Here is a 26,797-nt window from a genome sequence, read left to right as displayed (position 1 = left end):
GGAACAACGGAGCCGCTCTCTCCTCGTCATAATGCTGTTTCTCTCTCCCACCCTGGATCTGTCCCAGTGCAGAGGAAGGAAGCAGAACTTGGACAATTCCCCCAAACTCAGATCTGGTGAGATAACGGCATCAGTTCTTCATGTTCAGGTGTGTCTCCGAAAGGAATCAAAGCTGAGACGAAAGGTGTTAATTTGAGGGGCAGCTTTTAGATGTCCGCGTTGTCTTCGGCTCCTCCGGGCTTGTTTGTCTAGAAGCATAAACTTGAAAACACCCAGGCGCAGAACAACAAGCTCCAGCCTTCTCTCCTGGCTTTGCACTGCACCCCGGGCTCAGAGGCAGTGGAGTGGCGTGGGAGGGCAAAGCCTTCCTCGCTCCCTGGAGATGGTCATGACTTCTCTCCCAGCCCCTCTACTCTCTGCGGTCGGGAACAAACAGGCACACGGCGGGTTGTACATTCTCAGGGATGTTTTCCAAAATCCCAGGCCTTAAAGATGCCCATGATAAGGCAACTGAGGGACACTTAGATGCCTTTATCCATTGCAGGAGGCATTCAGCGTGGAAGCCCAGTCTGGGAGGAGAGCCTTGAGGAAAAGCTATGGGGTGTGTGTTTCTTCCTGGGTGGGCTCATCGTGCAAAGAGCAAGACACAGCACCAGGATCCCAGGCCGTCAGAACCCTGACCAGCTCTTCTCCCACCACGACGGTGGGAGATGGAGAAGGCCTTAGATGCTACAAGGAGAGTCATGTCATTCTCCTAATTTCATCTCATTTAGGCGGTGGTGAGAAGCTTTGACATCCTGAGTTCTAGGCGGGGCTGTTGCCAGAATCTCGCGCCCAGCATCACACCTGGGCAATGATGTACCATTTTGGTTGAGTGCAGGGGGTTGGGGTCAGACAAGCTTGGGGTCCAATCTCAACTCCAGCACTTGCGAGCTGGGTGATCTCTGGCAGGTACTTGACCTCAGTCAGCCTCGATTCCTCATCTGAAGGTGATGATAACAACATCTCACAGGGTTGATGGGAAGATTAAAGGTGATCACGTAGTCCGGTTCTTAACGCAGTGCATCGCATTTTAATAAGCACTCAATAATTAGTAGCCAAATTCTTAATCCCCACTCCCACCGCTGCAAAAACCACCTGTCTTCTTCTTGGTCTGCAAGCTTCGAGCTCCACCATGATGGGGTTGTCTAGACTGGAGGTTTGCATTCCTGCACACGGGAGACAAAAAGCCAGTGGTATTGACTGGGGACAGGGGCGTGGGAGACATGGCTCTCTCTGTCTCTCTTTTTATTTCGATTTTTAAATTATTTATTTATTTTTTAATTTTTTTGAGGAAGATCAGCCCTGAGCTAACATCTGCTGCCAACCCTCCTCTTTTTGCTGAGGAAGACTGGCCCTGAGCTAACATCTGTGCCCAATATCCTCCACTTTATATGTGGGACGCCTACCACAGCATGGCTTGACAAGTGGTGCCATGTCTGCACCCGAGATCCAAACGGGTGAATCCCGGGCCACAGAAGCGGAATGTGCGCACTTAACCGCTGCGCCATGGGGCCGGCCTCTTATTTTGATTTTTTGCCCCTTTCCTTATATGCCCTTGAAACTTGGCATCTTGGCATACCAATTTTTTTGGGGGGGGGATGGGGAAAAGTGGATTAAAATGAAATCATGGATGATCATTTCCTTTTTTAAAAGAAACGATAATTTGTCAAAGTTATATGGGGACACAGATGAAAAATTCAAACGCTATTGCTAAGACTTAAGAAAAAGGGCAATCTCACCGCCCAAACTTTCCTGTTTCCTGAAGGAAACAGCTTAAACATGTTTAGCTGTCTCTTGGGATTGTTAGTTTCCTATCTCTCAACAAAATGCTTATATTCCTCTCCCCTAATTTTTCACATTTTTACATTTTATTTTTGCTGCGACCAGGGTTGCCAAATTTAACAAATAAAAATACAGAATGCCCATTTAAATTTGAATTTCAGATAAATGACGAGTACTATGTTAGTATAAGGATGTCCCATGCAATATTTGGGGCATACTTATCCTAAATGATTATTCATTGCTTATCTGAAATTCAAGTTTAACTGGGTGTTCTGTGTTTTATCTGGCAACCCCAGCTATGATGGATATTCTTATAACTCTTCCACAGCCAGCTGACCTCCCATGCTGGGTGCCTCACAGCCACTTTCTACAGGGGAGAATCCTGAGGACACGTGCTTCTTGTAGATTTCTCTTTTGTGACATCCTCTCAAACCTCTACTTTCATCCCCTTTTACCCCATTCAGCGGCTTTGGGGTGAGAAAAGCCAAAAGTAGACGATGCAAGTCCGTGCTTGTGTCCAGTGCTCTTTCGGCTGAAGAAGGGCTAGATCCTTCTTTTCAAGTCGCTCAGATTGATTCCTTAGCTCCTTTACCTCTGCAGGAAATGAGCAGAGTTCCAGGTCAAATAGATGTGGGATCTGAAACCCAGCTTGAGTCTACCTGATTCAAGCCTGGGCTATTATCATAATCAAGAACTGTTAAGCTAATAGCATTTAATTACTTTAATTCCAATAGTTAATCCCATAAAAACAAAACAAACACAAAAACCCCTTCAACTCCTCATTCTGCACAAACGCCTCGCATTTATGCCTAAGGAGGGATTTTTGATTTAAGTATTCAGCATTTGATTTTTTTCCAGCATTTGCTTTGGGAACCAAGTTGTACGGTCCCCTGTTAGGAAGATCTCAGTTTTGTCCTAGAATGTGTTCTCAGTTCTGATTTTCCAGCCACAGTGTTCGTGAGCATGCGGTGAATTCGGCTTAACTTCTCAGGGAGTTACAAACAGAAGTATTTATAAGCTGCAAATGTTAAGCGCTCAGTGTTCGCTTTTAAGAGTTTCTTGCTGCACAAAATGAATTTTCTCTTTTTTGGAACACAAGAAATATGTGCTTCATGGGGTTTAGATTGGGGTTATCTGCTGTTACCTTAGATGCACCTTCCTCCAAGAACTGAGCATGAAGGTTACTGTGATTCAGAACAACGGAAAATCGTCTTATTTAAAAGTCAACAAAGGTCCTTTACTTTAACTTGTGTCCCTTCTTTTGGTCGGGTCTCTTTCCTCCTTCTTATCTCTGTGTCTTCATGCGTGCTACGTGTGGAATGTCCTCACCACACCCTCCCAGTGACCCGGATCCTGTGGGCCCTACAGACCCTGAGCAAGTGGCGCCTTCCAGAAGGTGTCTTTCAGGAATGCCCCCATCACCCTTTCATTGCTCCACAAGCCCTCGGCTTTGGTATTTAGACTATTTGCATAGACCACAGGGCCTGGAGATGGGTAACTTGTTTCTGTAAGAATCTCCAATATTTGCTTCTAGTGCTGGTATTAAAAAAACCCAAACACACTATGTTGGCTGAGGTGTGTAGTTTTATTCTGTGCTAATAGCGGGAATCTGTGTTCGGTTGTGAAGAATCTGAGGTTTTCTTTGGGATAGTTTGAGTCATTTAGCTTTTCTACCAAAGTAATCAATCAAAATTTCCAATTTTGCACCTTACCAGCTAAGACGGGAAATATTAATGCCCCTAATCATATGTTACATTCTGTCGCCCGACTGTGGCTGGTTGTTATTGCTTCTGCTGCCAGCTGAGGATTGTCATAGCTTCAGGTTTTGTAACGTCTCCTTTCTCTTTTTCTTTCTACCTCTTAAATCGCCTTCTGGAAGGAAGCTGGTAAGAAGGCCAGAGTGGGTAACAATCCTTATTCAGCTCTAAACGGCCATATGCATTTTACATGCACTTGGAAAGCGTGCAGAGTAGAAAAATGTCCTTAAGAAAATAAAATCTCACAGCCAGCTCATTTTCTTCTCTTTGTGTTTGTTTGTTTGTCATCCCAGTTGGAAGCTGAACTCAACTTGAGCCTGGAGAGTTCCGAAAGTGTGGAAGGAACGAATTAGACTCATCCTTCAAAGACTGTAGACACGGATCCTGTGGAGAGGCCTGTCCATCCGCTTCCCCAGGAACTATTTATTCAGAGTAAGAGGACTGGGGGGGTACAGTTGCTTCAACTTGGAGTTAAGTATCTGCAACTTCTAATCCTGGCTCGGAAGCTGACTCTGGCCTGTGGCAGCTCACTTAAAATCTGCCTCAGTTTCCCCATCTGTAAAGTGGGAATTATAACTGTAGTCACCAGGGCAGGGCTGTGCCTTAATTAGCTAATTGTCCTAAAAGGCTTTGAAGAGGCCCATAGAAGTGGCAGTTTAAGCGTTAAGTATTATTATTAGATGGACCACACCATCCTGCAGCCAGCCCCGGGGAGACTAACCACTGGTTTGGAGTCGTCTCTTGACGTTGGCAGAAACTGTGCTTCAAAACCAGGGCCCCAGGGAAGTGGCATGTGATGTCCCCTGGTTAGACAGAGATCAGCAAAATGCAGGTTGGTCTCTCCTTGAACAAGAAATGGCGCTGCCTCCTGGCAGGGACAAGGGACACCAGGGGGAAACAGGGGCCAGGCAGATGAGGGGGAAGGGACAGAGAAAGACCAAGTTGGTGAGACCCAACGTTCGTTCGTCATTCAACAAATATTTACAAAATCCTTTTTTTATGTGCTAAATACCAAGGGTGGTGGAAAGGGGAATAAGACACAGTTTCTACCCTCAAGGAATTTACAATCTGGTTTGATGTCACAGGCACAAATATCTATCAAAAAAAAAAAGAGAGAGACAGGAGAAGGTAAGTTTTATTTTTTATTTTTTTATTGAAGTATAATTGACGTACAATATCCTGTTAGTTTCAGGCATGCATCATAATGATTTGATATTTGTACGTATTATGAAAGGATCACGGTCATAAGTCTAGTAACCATCTGCCACCATATGAAGTTGTTACAATGTTATTGCCTGTATTCTCTATGCTGTACATTACATCCCGTGACTTCTTTGTTTTATAACCGGAAGTTGGTACCTCTTAATCCCCTTCACTGATTTCTCCCTGCTCCCCAACACTCCCCCTCCTGTGATAACACCAGTTTGTTTCCTGTATCTCTGAGTCTGTTTCTGTTTTGTCTTGTTTGTTCATTTGTTTTGTTTTTTAGATTCCACATATAAGTGAAATCATACGGTATTTGTCCTTCTCTGTCTGACTTATTTCACTTAGCATAATGCCCTCTTAGGAGGAGGTAAGTTTTAGAAGCAGGAAATTCCTGAGGGTGTTAAAAAAAAAATCCCTGGAATTGTTTTGCAATGCTCCAAACTCTGGATGGCTCTTAAACGTTGTGGCGGGGGTTGGGGTGGAGGACAGGGACGGGATGACAAGCTGACCTTCAGAAAATCGAGATATTATAGAGATGCTTCCCTCTTGCTGTCTCTCAACTGATGCGCAGCCCTGCTGCAGCCTTCTCCTTGCCATTGACAGGGTGGAAGGCTTCGAATCTGAAGAATCAAATTTGATTTTGGTAGCCACAGATTCAAAATAATTTTTAAGCAAGATTGTTTCGCATTACAAGAGTAACATAGGTTTATTTTAGAAATTTAAAAAATACAGAGAAAAAAATGAAAACCACCTGTAATTCTGCTACCCCAGTACAGTTATCATGATTTTGATCTACTGTCTTTGAGGGTTTTTTTTTCCCCATTAGATTGTAAGTTTGGAGCATAAATAGATTTCTTCTCCCTTCCACAGCCATGGGGACTACTCCCCAACCTCGCTGACTTCTTTTCCCAGCAGAAATGTGCCCCGTGCCCTGTGGAGAACTTGGGGCCGGTGGGGCAGGGTAGATGGCTTCGTGAGGCTCTGTCTGCCCTGCTGGTGCTTTTCTCTCCAGTCCTAGGGAGTGAGGTCTTCCTTCCCCCCAATTTTTTTTATTGTGGTAAAATACACATAACACAATTTATGTCCACTTTGACGTCTACAGTTCAGTGGTATTAAATGAACTCACAAAGTTGTGCCGCCATCACCACCATCCGTCTCCCGAAGCCTTCTCATATCTTTCTCTTCACCACTTCGTCCCTTGACTGTGGCTTCTCTGGGTGCCCTTCTCTCTCTCCTTGTTTGCCCAGAGTATGTTCACCTACAGGCGTCTCCTGGCCCAGGAGGGCTGCCCCGTATGTGGACAGCGTGGCCCTCCTGTGCTGCTCATGGTGGACATTGCTGGTCCTCAGAATGCTCCTGGGATGGGATTCCCAGCAGCCCCTGCCCGTCCTCGGGACCTGGTCGCGGACACGAAGGCTGTCTGTCTGCCCTTCCTCCCACTGTGTTTTCAGTACCAGCCAGGCACACACGCTCACAGTCCCTTGTCTCGCACCGCCATTTGCCTGCCTCTGCTTCCATTCATCTTGCTCTGAATTCTCTTCTCTTCTCTTCTCTTTCTCTTCCTGTCTTTTCAAGTTGGCATCATCTGACCTCAGTCCCTAGAATCTTTGCCTTTCTGGAACACTTAGCTCTCAGGGACTAATCTCCATACAAATTCTGACCTACTTATTTGAGGGCCCACTATCTGTCAGATGCTCAGGTATGTGCTTTCAGATAACTAATAAGGGTGATTTTGAAGGGCATTATAACTATTATTAGTTAAGAATGTGTTCGACACAAGTCACATACATGCACAAACCTATCTTATTCCTTTAATGGAGATTTGTTTCTACCAAACGTGCTTGTTCCAGTGCCACTTATAGATTGAAAACCCATTGGAGACAGGGCTCTTCTCTCCTCTCTGTCACTTTGGTGTCCACACACAAGACTTGGTGCATCAACTTATTTAATGTGCCCCAAACACTATGAAGTAGATACTTTTGTCGTCCCATTTTATGGAAGATTGCCAAGATCATGCAGTTATCACGGGATACAGCCGAGACTTGACTCTGCTCCAGGTCTAGGACTCTACAGCCCATGACCTTGGCCACCACTAACTTTGGAATTTAAGGAGTCACTTTAGTCCAGCCTCATCATTGTTCAGTGGAAGCCACCAGGGCCCCATGAAATGAGTGGCTCTTTCAAGTTTCACAGCAAATTTTCAACCTAGCTGGGAGCCCAGGCCTCTTGACTCCTAGCCTAGTGCTTTCGATGACAGAATAATCCATTTTGTTTACCCCCTCCTGGGAACCAGCCCTGGGTCTGTCTGACACTTTAATGCATAGCATAGGGTCACCAATAACATGTCTGCTGCAGTTGAGTCCCCAGTCTAATTACTTTTAGTCATTGCTCTTTGTTCCAAGCATCCTCTTTAAAGGGAGATGGTGTAACAAATAATGACCTCTCTTTTCATCTTAATGATATGATTCTTTAATCCATTACCTTTAATGATAGACAGTCACACAGAGACAAGACAGCACCAAAGTACAGAGACCATTCACTCCTCAGGATTTTCTTTCTTTTGGGTTCCTACAAAAAGGTGAAGCCGCTGAAAGCCTAGCAGGATGAGTCTTCAGCGGGTCCCTGTCTTGAAGTCCTGGAGACTCAAAAGGAAGATGGTTGACATTGACCTTCCTTTCTGGGTTTTTCTCCCATCCTTCGGGTGTCACCGACTTGAGATGGAATATGGGGTTTATGAAGGTTGACACTCTTAATGAAAAGGCCTTAGAGGCAACACCTTTCTGGTTTGGGGTTGGGAGGCGACAGTTTAAGCATCAGCCAATGTGGTGCTGACCGCCTGTCACTGAATCAGTTTCCACTGTGGTTTTTTCTATTCTGCTTCTTTTTATGCAGAAAGGCAAATAATGACTTTGTAGGGAATTCTGGGCCCTTGTGTGCTCTAGCTGGCCTGCCTTATCTGTCATAGACAGTGATCCTTGGGTTTTTTTGAATCTTACATGCATATGCTTCTCCCCACCTCCCTGTTGTTACCAGCACATGGATAACTGCCTTGTCACTTCACGAGTTAATTCCCCTCATTCCTGAAGTTCTTCTGGGTCCTTCCCTTTCCTCTAGCTAAAAAGAATGAGTCAGTTTAGGCCCTTAACAAAGAGAAGCTTGCCTCCTCTGTTCCTTAATCTTCCCTGAGGAATAGAAATTCCTTCCTAGATTCATAAAAAAGAAGCTTGCGAGGTAATTTGTACCCATCTCCCTGGCCAGGACAAGATGGTTTCCCGCCAACATTTTCTAGGGACTTGTGTAAACCATTCCAGATATTGACAATCCACTCACTGAAATACTAATAGTTAGAATCTGTTTAGTATCTAGTACGTATGAGACACTGTGCATTGCACTGTATATATTATTTCATTTAATCTTCATCATCATTCTGAAAGGCAGTTATCATGATCTGCAAAAGGAAGCTCAGATGTAGAGAGATTAAAAAATTGTCCCAAAGTCACACAGTAAGTGAAACTCTGGGCCCCAAAACCAGGACTTTTGGCTTCAGAGCCGAGGCCTCTGCCATTACGCCCTGCTGCCATGACAATGTGTGACTGCGTCGACAGGAATCCCTATGCTATTCTGCATTTGTGAGAAGGCCCTCATTTTGGAGAGCAGGGGTCTCATGTGTGGGCCTCCTGGGGTGGTGTAAAGCGCTGGCCTCTTCACAATTCCAGTTCCATTTCTTCTGACTCCAGCACGCAACCAAAGTAACCACAAAGTATTAAATACAGTCAAAAACCCCCCAAACAACATCTTCACCCTGGTAACCAGCTAAAATGGACCAGAACAGGGAGAATCTGCAGGGCTGGGTGGCCAGGGAGTGGCCTCTCCCATTCCTGTTGCTTTTGGAAAAACAAAATGAATTCTCCATCTCCATGGATCTTAAATGGCGACTTGCACACAAACCAGATACACTTTCTTTCATTTATCAAAGGGAGAGCTCGCGAAGAGATAAGAGGCAAAACTCCTGGGGCAAGATGAAGAAAGCCTGAGTTAACCAGAATTTTTAGCTGACCAGCAGCCACTCCTCCAACTCACCCGATAACAAAGCTTTTACTGTCATTGGCATACTTTATAACAGATGATCATTGCTCTGCCATTCATTTAATCTTATTTTTTAAAAATCTGATTTGGGGATGGAGCTTTATTGCTTAGATTGCTCAGACAGCCTTACGCTGCCTCTTCTGCATTGTGTGTGTACCTAGCCTGGACACGCAAAGGGTTGTGTGCTTATATGCTCAGCTGTTTAAGATAAAACTCTGTCTTGAGCTGACTTCTGTCTCAAGATTCAGGGCCATCTTTAGAGGGAATGCAGTGCCTGAGGGAAAGAGTCTTGTGTACTGACCGTCTCAACCAAATATTTTTTTAAAGGCAAAATCACGTTAAAAGGAACCCAGAGGGAGTTTTGAAGGGGATAAACGTAACAGAGGCGAGGCCCGAAGAGTGTTCTGCAATCTGGATTGGAGGGCGGGGGTGGAGATGGAGGCTGTGATTATGAAAACGCCTCAGGTTTTTAGCAAAACAGGTGAATGTTTGCCCGCATCTCCCATATTCTTCTGGAATCTTCACCAGCAAGTGAAGCACCATGGGCTTCATGGAAGCCTGGGCCCACCCAGATTGGGAACAAGGTGACTGTTCCTTTTGATTCAATTTACAGATGTGTTCGCCATGAGCCAAAACTAAACCTCAGATGTTTTCTTCTGAGACCGATAGTGACATGACACATAAAGTCATGAATTTCCCAGATACATTTCCTGAAGTATGATCTCTTCAGAAATGGTCAGCTCTAGGAGAGCCAGCCTAAGGCTTGGCTGGTGAAATTAGATTTGGAAAGATGGTGATGGTGGCCAAGTTTCGTTCTTTATAGAGTGTGTCTGCTTCTTTAGTTACTGGCACCATCAAGGAAATCTGGAAAGATGTCATATTTAATCTATGATTGCTACTGTCCTTTAATCTTTATCTGCTGATTTAGGAACTCAACACTCTGGCTCAGCTGAGGAGGGGGTAGCTTTGAATTCATAATCTCCTCCTTCAGTCCTAAATAATATGAATTTTTATAGAGAAAAGGAAGAATGGAGAAGAAATATTGCTAGGTTGCTTAGGACCGGGAAAAACAAATCGTCAGAGCAGGAGGGAGTTCCTCTGCATTTAGATTTGGGACACTTTGCCTCAGTGTCTAGGTCTGTCATGGCACTGAAATCTCTTCCTAATCGGGGATACACAAACATTTGACCAAATGGGGTGACAAGTTTGGCACCAGTTAAATAACTTATTGCTAAGTTCTATGGTAAAATAGTGTCTATCTTGGGGCTTGAATGAACAAACTTGGTCTTTCCTTGAGCCTTTGGATTATGAAAACAACTTATTGGAAAATGAAGCCAAGCCAAGCCAAATACACAGTTCGACGTGCAAATGTTTGGTCACCTATTTATTTCCAATGTACAAGGAAAACAAAATTGTTTCAACACTGCTTAAACATCGATTGAAAAGTCAATGATTTAGCCCATCAAAGACTTGGGCTTATTTATTTATTTACCTATGTATTTAATTTACTTCCAAAGTAATGGAATTAAATGGTTGTTTTGCCTGTAAATAGACTCAACCAAGGGATCACAGCATCTGAAGTCAATATCCTGCCTTAGCAGGGATAATCCCAATGGAGTGGGAAATTGCCATGTTTGAAATTACCACCGAACAAAAAAATGTTGGTGGAAGACGACACTCCAGACTCTTCAGTTCTATGTCCTTCTCTGAGCTTCTGGATGAGAGTTCATTTAAATGGAGAAAAATCTTTTAGTGAAACTTTCAAAATAGCAAACATCAATTAGACGCTGTGCTCATAGATGTCTTTCATCCTCAGACCTGAGAGCGCTCTGCAAACACTCATTATTCCTTCCAGGTGCTGGTGCCAGCTCAGGACAAGTACCTCCTTTCCCACTGAGAAGGAAGTGACACAGTTTGAGGAAACATTTCTTTTCCCCAAATCTTTCACCTTCATGTGGGGTGCGGTTATCATTTCAAACGTACAATTCCCAAACCAGAATATAGGGGATGAAGCTAGATCTTTTACCAAAGTGAATACAGATTGAACCAGAATTCCTTAGCATAATACAAACTGATGCATGGGAATCTTAAAAGAGTTTGTATTCTCAAATAGCACAAACCACTCTCAGCGAGACGTGCCATATTTTCTAAGGCATATGCAAGTTTTCATTGAATAAATTTATTTCATAGGCCTGTTTTCTCTTAATTATATACACTCTGGCTGTGTATGTAAGGGAAAGACACAAATTTGGCTTCATTTCTGCAAGGACATCAGTGAATTTGGAATCCAACCCCTGTAAACATTTGCACCCTCAGAATATCTCCACTGTAAAACCTTCCTTCGGTCATAGTTTTTCATAGGCTTTTAGTTTAGAAACGTCTGCTGATGTATCTGGATGACAGTTTAGTGGCTTGACTGATTTATGCCCCACGTTTACACCTCTTCCAGTTAGAACTTCTCCCTGGTTCCCACCTTTTGGAGAAAGAAGGTGTAGATCCAACTTGCCTGAAAGGAGGGGACCGGAATGAGCTACTGAGGCAGAATTTCCCCGTGGCTTGCTGAAGATAGGAGAAACGGGATCAACCAGAGGTCAGAAAGAGCCGCTGGCAGAATGAAGGAACAGTCATTCCTTATTTTGGCGAACAGTAGTGCAAGCTACCCTGCTACCCAAACGGGAAGCCTGGCGGCCATCCATGATTCCTTCTCATTCGCCTCTAATTGGTCATAAAAGCCTGTTGGTATTACCTGAAGAACGATCCTCATGGCATTCGTTCAAACCCTCATCGTTTTTTTTAACCTGAATTTTTCCAACAGTGTCCTGACAAGTATTCCCGTCTCTCATCTCAGTCCACTTCAATTATCTGCAAATTGGTGCCAGAGTGAGCTTTCTACAGTGCAAATATGATTACCTCCCCTGGTAAAATTTCACCAGCTCCCCATTGTCATCAGGATGGCATCCCAGCTTCACAGGATTCTCTAACAAAGGATATGATCTGGCCTGGCTCAGCACCATCAGCCCCAACCCTCACCGCTCAGCCCTCGGGCCATGTTTCAGCCCTTCGAGCTCCCTCTCATCATCTGGTGACTTTGTTGACCCCTCTGCCTGATTCATTCGTCATCTCCTCCAGAAAACCTTCCTTAATCCTGGCCCCCTCCACCCAGATCTGGATGAAGACTCTTTTTATTTGCTCCAGAATCCCCCCTGCTTACCTGTGTCAAAGCATTGATCAAACACGGTCATTGTTTCTTTGCCGCCTCCATTAGACTGTGAACTCTTTGAGGGCGAAGAAAGTCTTTCGTCCCTAAAGCCCCACATAGAGCAAGGAAGATAATGGTGCTGAATAAAAGTTTCAAAATTAGTGAATTAAGAATTTACAATTATATGCCATTGTTTGTAGAAAAACGTTCAGAAATTCTTGTCATGTCCCGTTTTGTTGAGTGCTATATTGGTACATATATTTGTGTACAGTTTACCATTCCCAAACCCATCTCTGTAAGTTGTTTTGTTGAGTTGCACAACTTCTGTTTGTGGGACTCCTAAAGAGCAAAGTTTCATTTCCACCTAAATCAGTATCCACAGAAGTTGTAGAAGAGGAAAACGACTTAAAAAGGATCTGTTAGACTTTCTTTGGAAACTCCAAAAAGAAATCCTGCTTTGCCTTTGGGATCCGCATTATTTGATTGAAAGGATTCTCCTGCAATGCCCTCTGTGCCTCCTTCTAAGTGTGCCTGGTTTATGTCACCAACATCTTGGAAAGAGCTCATTCAAATCCATCTCTGCCTGACTCTTTTCCTCTTCTGGTTAATGGGCAGAAACGTTAGCTTTCCTTGCTCCCCATGGGACTGTGCCACAGACGAAAATGCTCCCTTTAGCCTGTGCCCCATTGCTACTCCATGCTCTTGGTGATATTTTTGTGGTCACTCACCGAGATTCTTGAAAAGGTCTCTGGAGGCAAGAGCTATTAGGGAGCCTGTGAAAATTATTAAATACAAGCATGCATGATGTTTTAATGGAAACAATGTGTTTCGACGGCATTTGCATGCTATCTAACGTGGTTTTAGGATGGAGTGAATGGCTCCCACTCTAGATTGCCCTTCAGCTCACTGTCTTCCAGCCTGCCTAGCCTCTGGGTTCGCCAGCGCTGTTTCCTAGCAGATCTCTTTTCTTGGCTGTGCTTTGCACTAACAACATTCACGAAAAATGTAGTTCAAGCATCACTTGCTGGTGTTTCCAAAGGCGTGAGACCAGCTAGATCACAGGGACAGAAAATATGCATTTTCCATGGTGTATCATTCAACCCAAGTCTTCAACACAAAGCCACAGGACAGCTCTTGAGTTTGCCTTCAAAGTTCCTCCCAGGAGAGAAAACTCAGGTAAAGGTAGAGCTGTGATTCCCAAAGAGAATCTCCAGGAAGCCCATTTTGCTACTAGGTACTTCCTACTCTGAAATCCAGATCCACAAAAAGATGCTACACTACAAGGAAGGAAGACAAAATCTCATCTCATTTTTGTTTTTCTGTAGGTGCTGCCTAACAGATATGTAAGTGGATGAAGCTCGGTTTTACTCTAAAGTAAATCTCAGGATTCCATCTCCATCCATGCTGACCACCTTGGTGAATATAGGAAGTTAATTCAGATTAATTACCAAGAAGTGGCTCCATTGTGTGTCCGTCAGCATCTTAGGTATTTCAGTAGTTTTGGTGATTGAATCAAATGACCCCGGGTGATAGGATTTTTGATTGTTGGTCAGTCTGGAAATTGTCAATTCTGGAGTGTGTCAAGGAGACACACAGATATTTACAGGAACTGTACTAAGAGACAAACCAAATGGATGTAACATTTCAAATAAGGAGTTTGGGTATCGCAACATGATTTTTCACAAGATCCATTGAGAAATGTTATACAGGAATTTTTAAAAGTTGCTTTAAAATGGACACAGAACCGAACACCAATGTTTACTGGCCTAAAATGCAAACTCTCTTCTATATTAAACAAAGAGAGGCTGTGACGTTTTCTAAGGAACCAAAGAAGACACACGTATAGGAGTTTGTATCTTTATGTAATTGAAAATATTAGAGTTTATTCTATTTGACTTGGGATTTTGGTCTAATGGTCTTGCTAAAACTTTCTATTTATTCTACTTTCTTACAATAAGGCTGATACTACACATATCAAAGGAAAGAAGCTACTCAGGAAATCAAAGAAATCTAGTCTACCTCCCAGCTTCAATTTTCTAAATATTTTAGACACGCTTATTTTATTTTTAAAGTTTCAGCCAATTGCCTCAATTTCTTTAGCTTATAGATACAGGAAAAAAATAACTAATCTAGGTGATCATTGAATAATGTGATCAATCATGGGGTCGGTTTATTTCATGCTCACCATGTGCTCTGGGCTAAGTATTTACGTGCATCGGCTCATTAAAACCTCACAATTCCCAAAAGACTAGGATTTGCCCAGGGTCACAGCTTCTAAAGTCCTGGAATGAGTCAGGACTCAACTCCAAGACTATCTTACTATGATGCACATGACCTTTACCACTAGGCTAATTTGGGAACTGAAAGGAATCTCCATAATCATCCAGTCCCATCCTTTGTACTGATGCAAACATGGAGACATCAAGAAGTGAATGGCTCTGTGAGATAATGCAGCTCATTGGTTTTCTAGTGCTGCACCTGGATCCCAGGCTTCTCGGCTTCCAGATTGGGTAGAAAAGTCCATTCCCTTTTCCCACTGTTGAAGTTCTGTTGTCCCTATGCCACTATGCATTTCAAAGCCACAGTATGCTACATGGTGCACACTGGTCTTCCAGTGGAAGACATGCCTAGTTGAATGAAAGTAAAAGCTCGAGGGTTAGAGGGTTTGTTGCACTCACTGCAGCGTTTGAGATGATGTCTGAGGTTTTCTACCAAGTCTCTGTCATAAAGTTAGCATCATAACACCCCCTGGGTAAAGGTTCTGCATTCTCCCAAGAGGTATCATTGGAAAGGCAGCACAGATTCTCCACCGTGCTGTCCTGTGTGGTAGTCAGGGTCTACATGGTAGTGTGTAGTAGTGTGTATATGGCAGTCAAGTGGCTACTGAGCACTTGACATGTGGCTGGTCTGAATGGAGCTGTGCTAACTGTAAAATACACACCAGATTTTAGAGACTTAGTACGACAACAAAAAGAATGTAAAATAGCTCATTAATAACTTCTACATTGATTACATGTTGAATTGATAATATTTGGTATACATTGGGTTAAATAAAATCTATTGTTAAAAATAATTTCACCAGGGGCCGGCCCAGTGGCCGAGTGGTTAAGTTCGCGAGCTCCGCCGCAGGCAACCCAGTGTTTTGTCAGTTTGAATACTGGGCGCGGACATGGCACTGCTCACGGAGCCACGCTGAGGCGGCGTCCCACGTGCCGCAACTAGAAGGACCCACAACTAAGAATATACAACTATGTACCTGGGGGCTTTGGGAGGAAAAAGGAAAAAATAAAGATCTTTAAAAAAAATTGTTTAAAAAAATAATAATTTCACCATGGGCTGGTCTGGTGGTGTAGTGGTTAGGTTCACATGTTCTGCTTCAGAGGCCCAGGCTCATGGGTTCGGATCCCAGGTGTGAACCTACACCACTTCTCAGCCATGCTGTGACAGTGACCCACATACAAAATAGAGGAGGATTGGCACAGATATTAGCTCAGGACTAGTCTTCCTCAGGAAAAAAAATTTTTTTTTACCTGTTTCTTTTGCCTTTTTTAAAAAAGTATGGCTCTTAGGAAATTTTAAATTCCATATGTGGCTTGCATTATATGTGCCAGATAGCACTGCCCTCGGACGATGTTGTTTGGGTTTGAATTCCACCTCTGCTCCTTCCAAGCCAGATGACTTTGGGCGAGTTACTTAACTATTCCATGTCTCAGTTTCTGCATTTTAAAAACAGGGATAATAGTGATGTCATAAGGATGAAATGAGTTAACATTGGCAAAATGCTGAGGACTCAAAGGACTCGGGCTTACGATGAACACTACATTAAGTACTTGTTAATAAATCGAATAGGGTCATTTTTAGAGGGGGAAGTGACTGCTTTCAAATCCTACCCTCCATGACTTCTCTGACTCAGATATTCCTCTTCAAATAGAGTAACAGTCCCCACTCTTGTGACTACAAGAACCCAAGCTTGAAAAGCAAAGCTCTAGGGGCCTGGGCTGACGCTGGTCTTCTGTAATCCCTTCAGATTCCATTTGTCAGCACGAGCACAGAAAAATCGCCCCAAGTTGTTAATCACAATGGGCTCTTTTGGGAACACAGAGCAGGGAGAGCCCAAGAAATAGGCAGAAAGGCATCAGCCTGTGCTTCTGTGTGGGCAAGAGGAGGTTAGCAGACCACGGACAAAGCTCCAAGGCCTACCAATGGAACCCTTGACTCCGCCCTCTCGTCCCAGCCTAGAAGGTGATCGCAGACTCTTGCTGGAGTCAGAATCATCCAGTCATCAAGCCACAAGATGTTTCCTGAGTCCCTGGTAGACATTCGGGTGTTGAAACTTTCCAGGCTCCACCAGAAGAGTCTTGAGGACTAAATAGATATCATTGTCCACAGTTTGCCAAAAAAAAAAAAAATTGCTGTTTTTTTCTTGAATGCTTTGAGTGATTCAAGTTATCTTAAAACTGGAGAAGTTCCAGGCATGATCAAATACAAATATTGAGGTGTAATTTGGGTTATATCTGCCCCACTAATCCTGGGTATATATTTCTGTAGTTGGGATGTTAACCCTGGAGTCTTTGAGTCGTGTTTTGGACAGTTCTGACAGTTCAGTGTGAAGGTATATGGCTGTTTTTTCTTTTAACAGATGAATGGGGAAATATTTTACCATTTAAAAGGAATATAGAAGTATTAAGATCATTCTTAGGATCAAATCACTAAGCACTTATCTGCTCATTCTGCTAGCTTCTTTCAGGTAGACAGTAGGCGCTCAATCTATGTTGGTCGAAGAAATTAATGTGTGAGCTGTGTTGGTAAAATGATTTTGCTTGGACATGGTCTTTGCCTGAAAATGTTAAAAAGCATGACATTGAAATAGAGCAACATAAAGGAAAAAGCAGAAAATGGCACAAATATGTAAAATGTATATCAAGTAAAGAAACTGAAGGGTTTTTTTTGAAAAAGCATTCACATTAAGTCTAAGTCCAGAGGAGAGTGCAAACTGTGTAATGGTGAGTTCCAGAAGAACCTCCAGAACAGAAGGGTAGAAATGAGGGCAATTTGCTAGCTTTTCCCCAATTCCTTTCTAGAGGAGTTGGGATTTTAGGAGCTTCTTGAATAAACATCCAGTTCACATTATTTTTTTTAATTAAAAAGAAATTTCTTTTTTTTGAGGAAGATTAGCCCTGAGCTAACATCTGCTACCAATCCTCCTCTTTTTGCTGAGGAAGATTGGCCCTGAGCAAACATCTGTGCCCATCTTCCTCTACTTTTTATATGTGGGACACCTGCCACAGCGTGGCTTAACAAGCGGTGCGAGGTCCACACCCGGGATCTGAACTGGTGAACCTTGGGCCACAGAAGCAGAACATGCAAACCTAACTGCTGCACCACTGGGCGCCCCCACTTGCCCCGCCCTCCCCCCCACGCCCCCCAGTTCAGGTTACTTTAATTTCTCACCCAGTGACTGATTTCCAAGAATTGGGTCAGGTTGTCCTGCCATGGACTCTACCCTTTGAAATGCACATTTCTCTTCCCTCACTGTGTTCTTCTGTTGATCGGATGTAAGCCCTCCATTTTCCCTCTGATCACCCATTTTGAATTTCTGACCTCCTCGTGCTGTATCCTGCTCTGTTTTTGCCTGACGACGACCGGTTCTTTACTGGTCAGTGGCCACTCAGGTTTCATGTGTGCTAAAACGTGGTGGTAACACTGCTTGAAATTTACATAGCACCTATCTCAGAGGAGATCAAAGTACTTTCACAGACAGTATCTTGCTAATCGTCCATACCTGGTTGGAGAGTAAATAGAACCCAGCTATTATTATCCCTATTTTACACATGAGGAGATGGAGCTCAAGGAGGTCAAATGATGGGCTTCATTTGACAAGCACGCAGCGGGCTAGGACGGGAGCCATGGGTAGTCTTGGCTCAATTGTTAGGTGCTTTTGACTTTCTAGGTGGATAGTCTTTTTTGGTAAAGCTATGGAGAGAGACAGGAACGTCTGAGTTTGCTTTGCCTTCCCCCTCCTATTAAATTTATACTGAATTTTTGTAGTATTTGGCCTGTTGCCTTAGGTGGTGGTTATTTTTCAGTAGGGTTCTTTATGGTGTGATCTTGAACTTGAATACCCTTGAGATGTTGAGCAAGTTGCATGTCAGGAGACTAAATGGCTAAGGCTTCTTTTAGGTTTGGGAGATCTCTGAGGAAAGAGGGATTCTTAATCAGAAAGTGATTCAATGGAGAGGTGAACGGAACAGTTTCCCATGATTTCTTGCATCTTTATGCTTCTTGGACTGGGGGCAGCCCTTTAGGGGGAGATTTCAATGGGTGAACACCCACCTGGCTGAGATATTAAGTGGAAACCTGTGTTCCTGGAATCTCTGTTGGCAATAGGCTATCGCTTATCAACCCACTAGCTTGTTTGCCACGGCTACGAAATTATGTTTTTTGGGAAATTCAGGTCCTGCTTTGCCTGGAGACTTTTAAAACATCGCTCAAAGTTGAAGGAGCTTTATCTCGAAATGTTTTATTGGCCGTTCTGAAACGCCTTTGTGCAAGAATGATGAGGCCAGGTATGTGTATCGTAAGGTGTGGTCTTCATGCTGCTGCCAAGCGAGACTTGCTTTTTTTTTTAAAGTTTTGTTGACACTTGGGCAATCATGATTTGGTTTTTTTCCAGGTGGATCTACAACGTACTCCCTAAATAATTTTGTAGGCTTTTTGGGCCGTGTAGTCCTGACAAGACATTCAGACTGAGCCTTCTCTCTCAACTTAACAGGGCATAATAATGCACCCCCAAAACATCTATGGGGATGGCGCCCATCGTTTGCCATTGGTAGAACGGGGGAGGCTGAATTTTCCAAAGCTTGCATGAGCTGCTTGGAGGCAGCTGTTATAAATTTGGGTTTCTGCCAGCTGCATTTCAGATAACCAGATTGATTAGCTAGTAACACGATAAAAAGTGAACTCAAGCTGGGGAGAAAGTGAGTATATTCTGTTGGCTTTGCAGTTAGATTAAGGCTACCAGCAAAATGGAAAAGTCAGTGTCTCTGTCCCATCCTTGGCAAGCTGTTTAGGTTCCAGGGCCCCAGTTTCTTTTTTCCTAAAATGAGGACTCCTGTCCTACTTAGTGAGCAGGAAGGTGGGGATTAAGATGATACAGTGTATGTGAAAGTCCTTCATCAACTGGTGGAGCTCTATGGAAATTGCAGAAGACATCCATAACATAGGGATACAGATACCCAATTTGTAGGGTTGTCGCCAAGACTAAAGGACATAACTCATGTGAGTCTCATAGTATATTGCCTTGCACGTGGCAGTTAACAAAATGTCGTTTCTCCCCCACCCTCCACTTTTGCTCTAACCCAGACTCTGATGTTATTCTCTGCAGCCTCGTTTCCCCCACCTTTTGAGAGCAGCTAGAATTGGCAGTTAGCTCCCCCTTGGGCAGCTCCCTCCATGGGTGCATTCCTTCGGTTGCCCACATTAGCTTAGCCTTGGCTCTCTTTTGGGGATCTTCACGTCTTCAGTTCCCTGCTCCTGAATCTCCTACCCTAGTCTTCTGATCAGAGGACAAATCCCTTCTGCAGTCTTCCCCAGCACCCACTCTTGGGCTCAATCACGCCTCTACCATCCCACAGCGCATACAGAGGTTTTTTAAAAGTCTCTATTTAGGCTTTATTTTATCCTGTCTAATGTATATATATCTTTCCTTCTGTATTGTAAAATCTATGATGGCAGGGACCATATTTCTTTATTTTTGAATACCATACAGCATCCCACTCAGTTTCTGGCACGTAATAGGCATGCAATAAAAGCAAAGGAGTAAATGCACCAGTGAATGAAATGAACAAGTTATCAACCACCTCTTTACAGTTGCTTATAGATATCACTTTCCGGGATATTCTGCTAAGACCAGTTATAAACTCTATTTATGTTTTCCTGTCATGTAATGTGTTGGCAGCTAAGTGAGGGTCCAATTATAATGATCTCTTGAAATAGTAATATTCTGATCACTTGCCATTTTGAATAGTGTCCTGTAACTTCTATTACAATGACTCATTATGATGTTGTCTCTACAGTGCCAAAAAGTTAGTCTTATTTAGTTTCATTAGTTGAAGAACAGTAGTCCATCTGACTGACTCAGGTCAGTCCAACTGGTTGCTTGGATGTAGGTAGATGAAGCAAACTGGTTGAATGAGTGTTTCATTTTTGAGCTGGTTGTTTTTATCGCTGCATGGGCAGGCTTTCTGTGACTTCAGGAAGGATCAGAAAGGCTAATGCTGGCCGGAGGTCAGAAGGCAGGATTAAGATGGACACTTAAGTTATGCATCTAACTCAGCCACTGTGTGGCCTCAGGCAAGTTACGCAAATTTCCCTGTCGGGTATTTCCTGAAATAAAAAAGGGAAGTAGTGGATGGGATGAGAGCGACAATTCTGAGAATCTGTGCCCCATTTGGGTATAACGTGTACCTATTGCTCAGGAATATGGTAAAATACTTTGAAATGCTCTAGTGCTGTGGGAGTGAATAGTGTTCTGTTTATTGTATCTTTTCTCCTGGACTTGTGGCTGCCTCTTCCACCCGTCATTTCCATTGGGTTCCAGGACCATGGAGATGTGGAATGCATTTAGAAATACACTTAATTTGAAAGATAATATATGCAATAAAAGTGGTATTATGCATTTATTTAGAAAACTAAGGAAAAATAATTATTTGAAATCTCCCCCCCCCGAGTTTTCTTGAGAAATAATTGCCATAGATTGCTGTATAAGTTTAAGGCATGCTGTGTGATGTTTGATTTACATATGTTGTGAAATTCTTACCATGATAGATTCAGCTAATATCCATCCCCTCATATAGACATAATAAAAAGAAAAGAAGAAAAAAGAAAAAAATTTCTCCTTGTGTTGAGAACTCTTAGGATTTACTCTCTTAACTTTTCTATACATCGTACAGAAGCATTAGCTAAAGTCATCATCTGTTTATAACATCCCTAGTAGTTATTTATCTCATAACCAGAAGTTGGTACCTTTCGACCACCTTCCTCCAATCCCACACCCTCTACACTTCATGTCTGGTAACCACATGTCTGATCTCTTTTTCTGTGAGTTTGTTTTTTCATTTGTTTTAGATTCCACATAGAAGTGAGATCATACAGTATTTATCTTTGTCTGTCTTACTTATTTCACTTCGCATAATGCCTTCAAGTCCATTCATATTGTCAAAAAATGGTAGGATTTTCCTTTTTTTTTTAATGGCTGAATTGTACATATATACACACAGCACATTTCCCTTATCCATTCACCCATCAATAGACACTTAGGTTGTTTCCGTGTCTTGACCATTAAAAACAATGCTGTAAAGAACACGGAGTTGTAGAAAACAAGTTAGTGTTTTCGTTTCCTTTGGATACGCACCCGGAAGTGGAATTGCTAGATCATACAGTGGTCCTAATTTTTTGAGCATCTTCCCTACTGTATTTGAAAGTTTTTATTTTAAGATGCGCCACCATTATAACAAGTACACCAGGATACCGTCCTCTTAAAACATCGTTTCACATAATGGTATTGCTGATGAAGATCCCATTTGGAATGCTCAGATATTTATTTACTGAATTAATGTTCACAGATGACTGTCATTTAACATGCCATCGTTAGTAGATAGATTGGGGAAGAAAGGAAGAAAGGGAGGCAAAAATTAAGATTAAGCAAAGCTCTGGCTCTTTGGAGACTATGCTCTGTGCTTCCATTTCTGAGAATAAGCCGCTCCAGGGGTTCCCTCCAGCCTTCTTTGTCTCTTCCCTCTCTCGTCTTTTCCTCTTTTTCCTTCCCTTTTCTTTCTTTCTTTCTCTCCTGCTCTCTTTTCTTTTCCCTTCTCTTGGGGTAATTGGAGAGGGAGGATGTGGTCAGAATTGATGAGGTGAGAACCATTCCAGTTCCCTTTTCCTCCACCTCAAACCCTTAGCAGATGTGAAGCTTAATCAGATCATCGCAGCCCAGACCACGAATGGAAACTCCAGAAACCTCAGTCTAGGGACTTTAGGCCACAACCACACTCTCAGTGGCAGAATCATTGTAGAAAGCATTCTGACCATGCATTGCAGTCATACTGGTTAGAAATTCATCCACATGGCAATGAAGAAGGTACCACAAGACTTTCTCAGTGTTTGCTGGTCACATTAGCGTGTGAGTGAGCCATCCTGATTTGATAGGGGAAAAGAGCCCTCAAAGGCTGGGATCTTTCATGTTATTTAATCGCTCTTGCTTGCTTTCACTCCTGTCCTTCCACTTTGAGTGCCATTTGTGATGCTGTCCCAGAAGGGAAACTGTCGCTGAAACATTTATTGGTCTTATAAATGATGGATATTCCCTAGTTTGGCATAACCTGGATGGCCTTAGATCCTATAAGCCTGAAGAAGATGATTATTAGTATTATTGCACCCAATTCTCTCATTAATTAAAAGACAAGAAGATGACGAGGATAGAAAGCTGTGAGATGCGCCCAGGTAATACATTAGATCCTAACTGAATTGGGGTCCCTCTTCACTTCATTTGCCCCGTGGAAATTAATACCGGTTTCCAAGCTCAAAGGAGTTCACTCTCATTTCCCAGAGGGAGAACTGCTTCCGACGTTACCATGTCTAAACCCTAGAAATTGGTATCATAAACTTTCTCCCAGAAGCTCAACTGTTGGAAAATTCTTTTTTGGTCGTGGCTGGTTTGGGCATGGAAAACGTGTAGCTCTGGATTAGAGCACTGAAGTGTAATTTGTTCCTGGAGAGGCCTCCAGTGACAGATGGAGAAACAATCTCCCTAAAGGATGCTCTCTAGGGTGACTTATTTTTGTTCCTGAAGGCGATCTTGAGCTGGAGGGCGAGGCTCCTAATTTTGTAAAACAAGGAGTTTGCAACAGATCAGGTTGTTTCCAACTGTGATGGGTGAACAGCGTAAGATATAAAGTATCAGAATGTATCGCGTGTAACAGAGAGACGGACTCTTTCTTGAAATGTTTCATCCAATCACATGTATACTAGTATGTGTGTATTGGGTTGACATAAACTTGTTTACTACGGAAAAAGATTGCAACCACTGCAATAGATGATTGCTTTCTTCTTCCCGGATCATCAGAGCCGTGGTTAAGAAAACTTCAGTAGAGAAGGATACTTCATCATTGATTTACTTAGTACAACATGTTCCTTTATACAGAGGGAAAGAAAAACATTTTAAAATAAATTTCTTTTCTTTTTCCAAAAGAAATGCATGCTTATTTTAGAAACCGCAGAGATTATCGATAAGCACAAAGAAAAATAAGTTAATATTTTTTCTCACTACCTAGAGATAACTACTCAACATTTCGATGTATGCATATTTTTAATTTTTTAGGATATGCGTGTGTGCGTATGTGTTAAACGGGATTGTTACTACATATATTTTTGCAACCCGCTCTTTTCAAATAACTATAGCCATACACTATGAGCATATTAACTAACATTCTTCTTTTTAAACATGCACTTTTCTTTCTTTCTTTATTTTTTGCTGAGGAAGATTTGCGCTGAGCTACCATCTGCTGCCAATCCTCCTCTTTTTTTGCTTGAGGAAGATTAGCTCTAAGCTAACATCTGTGCCAATCCTCTTCTATTTTTTTGTATGTGAGACACCTCCACAGTGTAGCTGGTGAGTGGAGTAGGTCCATATCCCAGATCTGAACCCGTGAACCCAGGCTGCTGAAGTGGAGTGTGTGGAACTTTAATCACATGGCCACAGGGCCGGACTCTTAACTAATTTTCTAAAATGTCATTTAAAATGGCAGAATTGCACTCAATGTAAGTACTTTTGGCTTTTTTTTTAAAGATTGGCACCTGAGCTAACACCTGTTGCCAATATTCTTTTTTTTTTCTTCTCCCCAGAGTCCTCTGGTACATAATTGCATATTCTAGTTGTAGGTCCTTCTGGCTTTGCTATGTGGGATGCTGCCTCAGCATGGCTTGATGAGCAGTGCCATGTCTGCGCCCAGTATCCAAACCAGCGAAACCCTGGGCCACAGAAGTAGAGCACATGAACTTAACCACTCGGCCACAGTGCCGGTCGCTAATGTAAGCACTTTTTAAAGCAAAGTGACAAGTGGATAAATGAAGCTTAGATTGTCAAGGACAGTGTCATGGCACCTGGTATTTGTGAATGAAAATGTCAAGATAGCTCTAAAGAGGAAGAAGAGCAGTGACACGGGTGCTCTTGGTGAGAAGAAAATATACCGGGAAAATGAAAATTCGAGATATCATTATTGGAGTGAAAGCTAGAACTCCTGTTGCCAAATTTTGATGTAGAAGGATCCACAGATGCCAGGAAGTGCCAAGAAATTTATTCTCTCTCATGCTGGACACAAACTGGACTCTAGGATGCTAACAATTTCCTTCAAATGGGATAAACAGTTGTACTGGTTTTTGAGAACTTAGGTTAGTCGCCGCATGTACATGTCCCACAGAGGTGTACAATTTTTCAAAGCTCTTTTCAATAAATGTTCTGGTTTGGACTTCATGACAGCCCTGTATCGGGGAGTGGGGTCATCATCATTACCTGTATGTTATAGACAAGGAAACTGAGACTCGGTGGGATTAAGTGGTTCTCCCAAGGTCATGATCGTTGGGAAGGCAGTCTCGAGAGCAGTCTTTTGACCCCCACTCAGCTACATAAGAATGAGCCTCAAGCCTGGAACACTTCCTTCGCAAGAGGTAAAGAGTTGTCATTGCCTATGCTAGCCTTGTCGCCTTGTGTGGGAATCTCTTTCCCTGTCTCACACTCAGTGTGGGCTCCTTTGTTCTGCTTAGCCGTGTGTGTCGTATGGCATCTGGCCAACCCCTTGCTGTATCTGTCCCCTGTAAGGAGGGGACAGGTCTTTCTGCTGAAGCAGGAGAGGTGCATGCAGGCCAATTGCTCTGTGTCGGCTGCCCAGAGGGACGCGCTGGCTATGGGGGTCTGATGCCCACTATTGAAGCTGATCTTGCTCTGTCTCTTCTCTATGTCAGGAAAGCTCTTCTGTCCAGTGCTTGTCTGCTCTGTGTTTCCTTGGGGACTCTGAGACGAGGATGCAGTGGGCAGAAGTGCTCGGACTTCTGCTCCTGACAATGCCACTTGCTTGACAATGGGGATGCTGATAAAGTAACTGAGCCTGGAACTCAAGGCTTCTGGTTCCTGGTGTGGGTTCCTTCACCTGGCACCATCAGATCCATTTTCACCATCATCTGTGGGTGTCACGTGGGTCTAAATTATCAGGTTCGGCCCATTATGGAAAACAGTGGGACTTAGCTGGATGAGACCACAACCTCTTGTTTCTAGGAGCTTCTAATCTGAGACTAAGAAATGTTGTGATTATGCAGAGAATGGTCACTGAGGAATTCTTAGACAGCTTTTTAAATTGAGCAGAGGGCAACTAACACAAGAATGAAATTTCCTCATAAAACTGTAGAGTTTGTCTGCTTTTAGGTTGAAACTTCCTTATAATGATGAATGCTGAAATACCTCATCAACAAAACCCCAGTGGGAGGGATTCAGACTGGATATATCTTCTAAAGAATGTCACTTTCTAAAGAAGAGAGGGTGTTTCCACTGGGGCAGTTTCACAGTCCCGTGACTAGAAGCTTCTGCTCATATAAGGACCTTCCTTAACACATCTATGGAAATGAGCAGAATATTGAAACCCCATCGGAGGATTAACCTCTGCTTTTCTCATGCCGACAGTGTGCTGACTCGCTTTTCTTGGTTCTCAAACGATGCAATCTGATAACTCAGCAGCTTCCTGTTCGAGGGTTAATTATTTCTTTTTATGCCTATATTTAAGATGCTTCAATTTGTGATTCACTCCTCATAATTAGACATAATGCTTAGAATATATCCATGTATAGCATATTAACGTTTCTCCTTTGAGAGCTATTATTTTCCCCTCTGAGCCGTTGCCAGTGGACTTAGATCACGAAAATGTGACGATAAATGCAGCCATCTCAAATTTGCAAGTGCCATGGCCATGAGTCAAGTGCCAGCCGTGTCCCTGTGGCAGATTGACTCCCCACTGCCCCAAGCTAGGTACACACGGGAGCCCCTGGGATATGTGCACCTTTGTAGTCTTAACTAGGGCTCTTTTCTAGCTTAACGGCCCCACCTTTTTGGCTTTTCTGCCCCTTGAGAGTGAAATCAAGAAATGACTTAGAGAGTGGGAGAGTAGTCAGCAAGCAAGAGGGTGGAGAGTGGAAAAATAAAACCTCACGCATGTGAGGGAAGGGTGGGGAATGGTTTGAAGTTCATTTGAGGTGGCAGAAACGGTCTTCCCCCTCTCCCCTTCCTTGGCTCTGTTTAAGTAAATAGAAGCTTCAGCAAATTCTCAGAATTAAGCCCATTTCTCTTTCATCAAGGCTTCTCTCTCAAGAATAAGCTTAATTGAAATTGCAAAGATGGCCTTTTCTCTTTGCCAATGGATATACCCCGATGGGGGAAGGGATAGAGAGAAGAAAAGGAAAGAAACATGAACCAGGAGGAGAAAAAATGAGGAAGTGAGAGAGAGGGGAAGGAAGAGAGGCAGAGGAGGAAAGAGAGTTCTCAGGCCTCGGGTGGAACAACTTGCCTTCTCAGCTTTGCCAACTGCTTAATGGCTGTCACTTTAGCACCTGGGACTTCCTCTTTCTCCAGTCTCACTGAGCTGGCGTTTCACTGGTAACAATAAGTTAATTGAATAGCGTGTCG

This window comes from Equus asinus, chromosome 29 (genome assembly GCF_041296235.1).
Source record: "Equus asinus isolate D_3611 breed Donkey chromosome 29, EquAss-T2T_v2, whole genome shotgun sequence".
Taxonomy (NCBI): domain Eukaryota; kingdom Metazoa; phylum Chordata; class Mammalia; order Perissodactyla; family Equidae; genus Equus; species Equus asinus.
Note: the sequence above shows the minus strand (reverse complement) of the source record.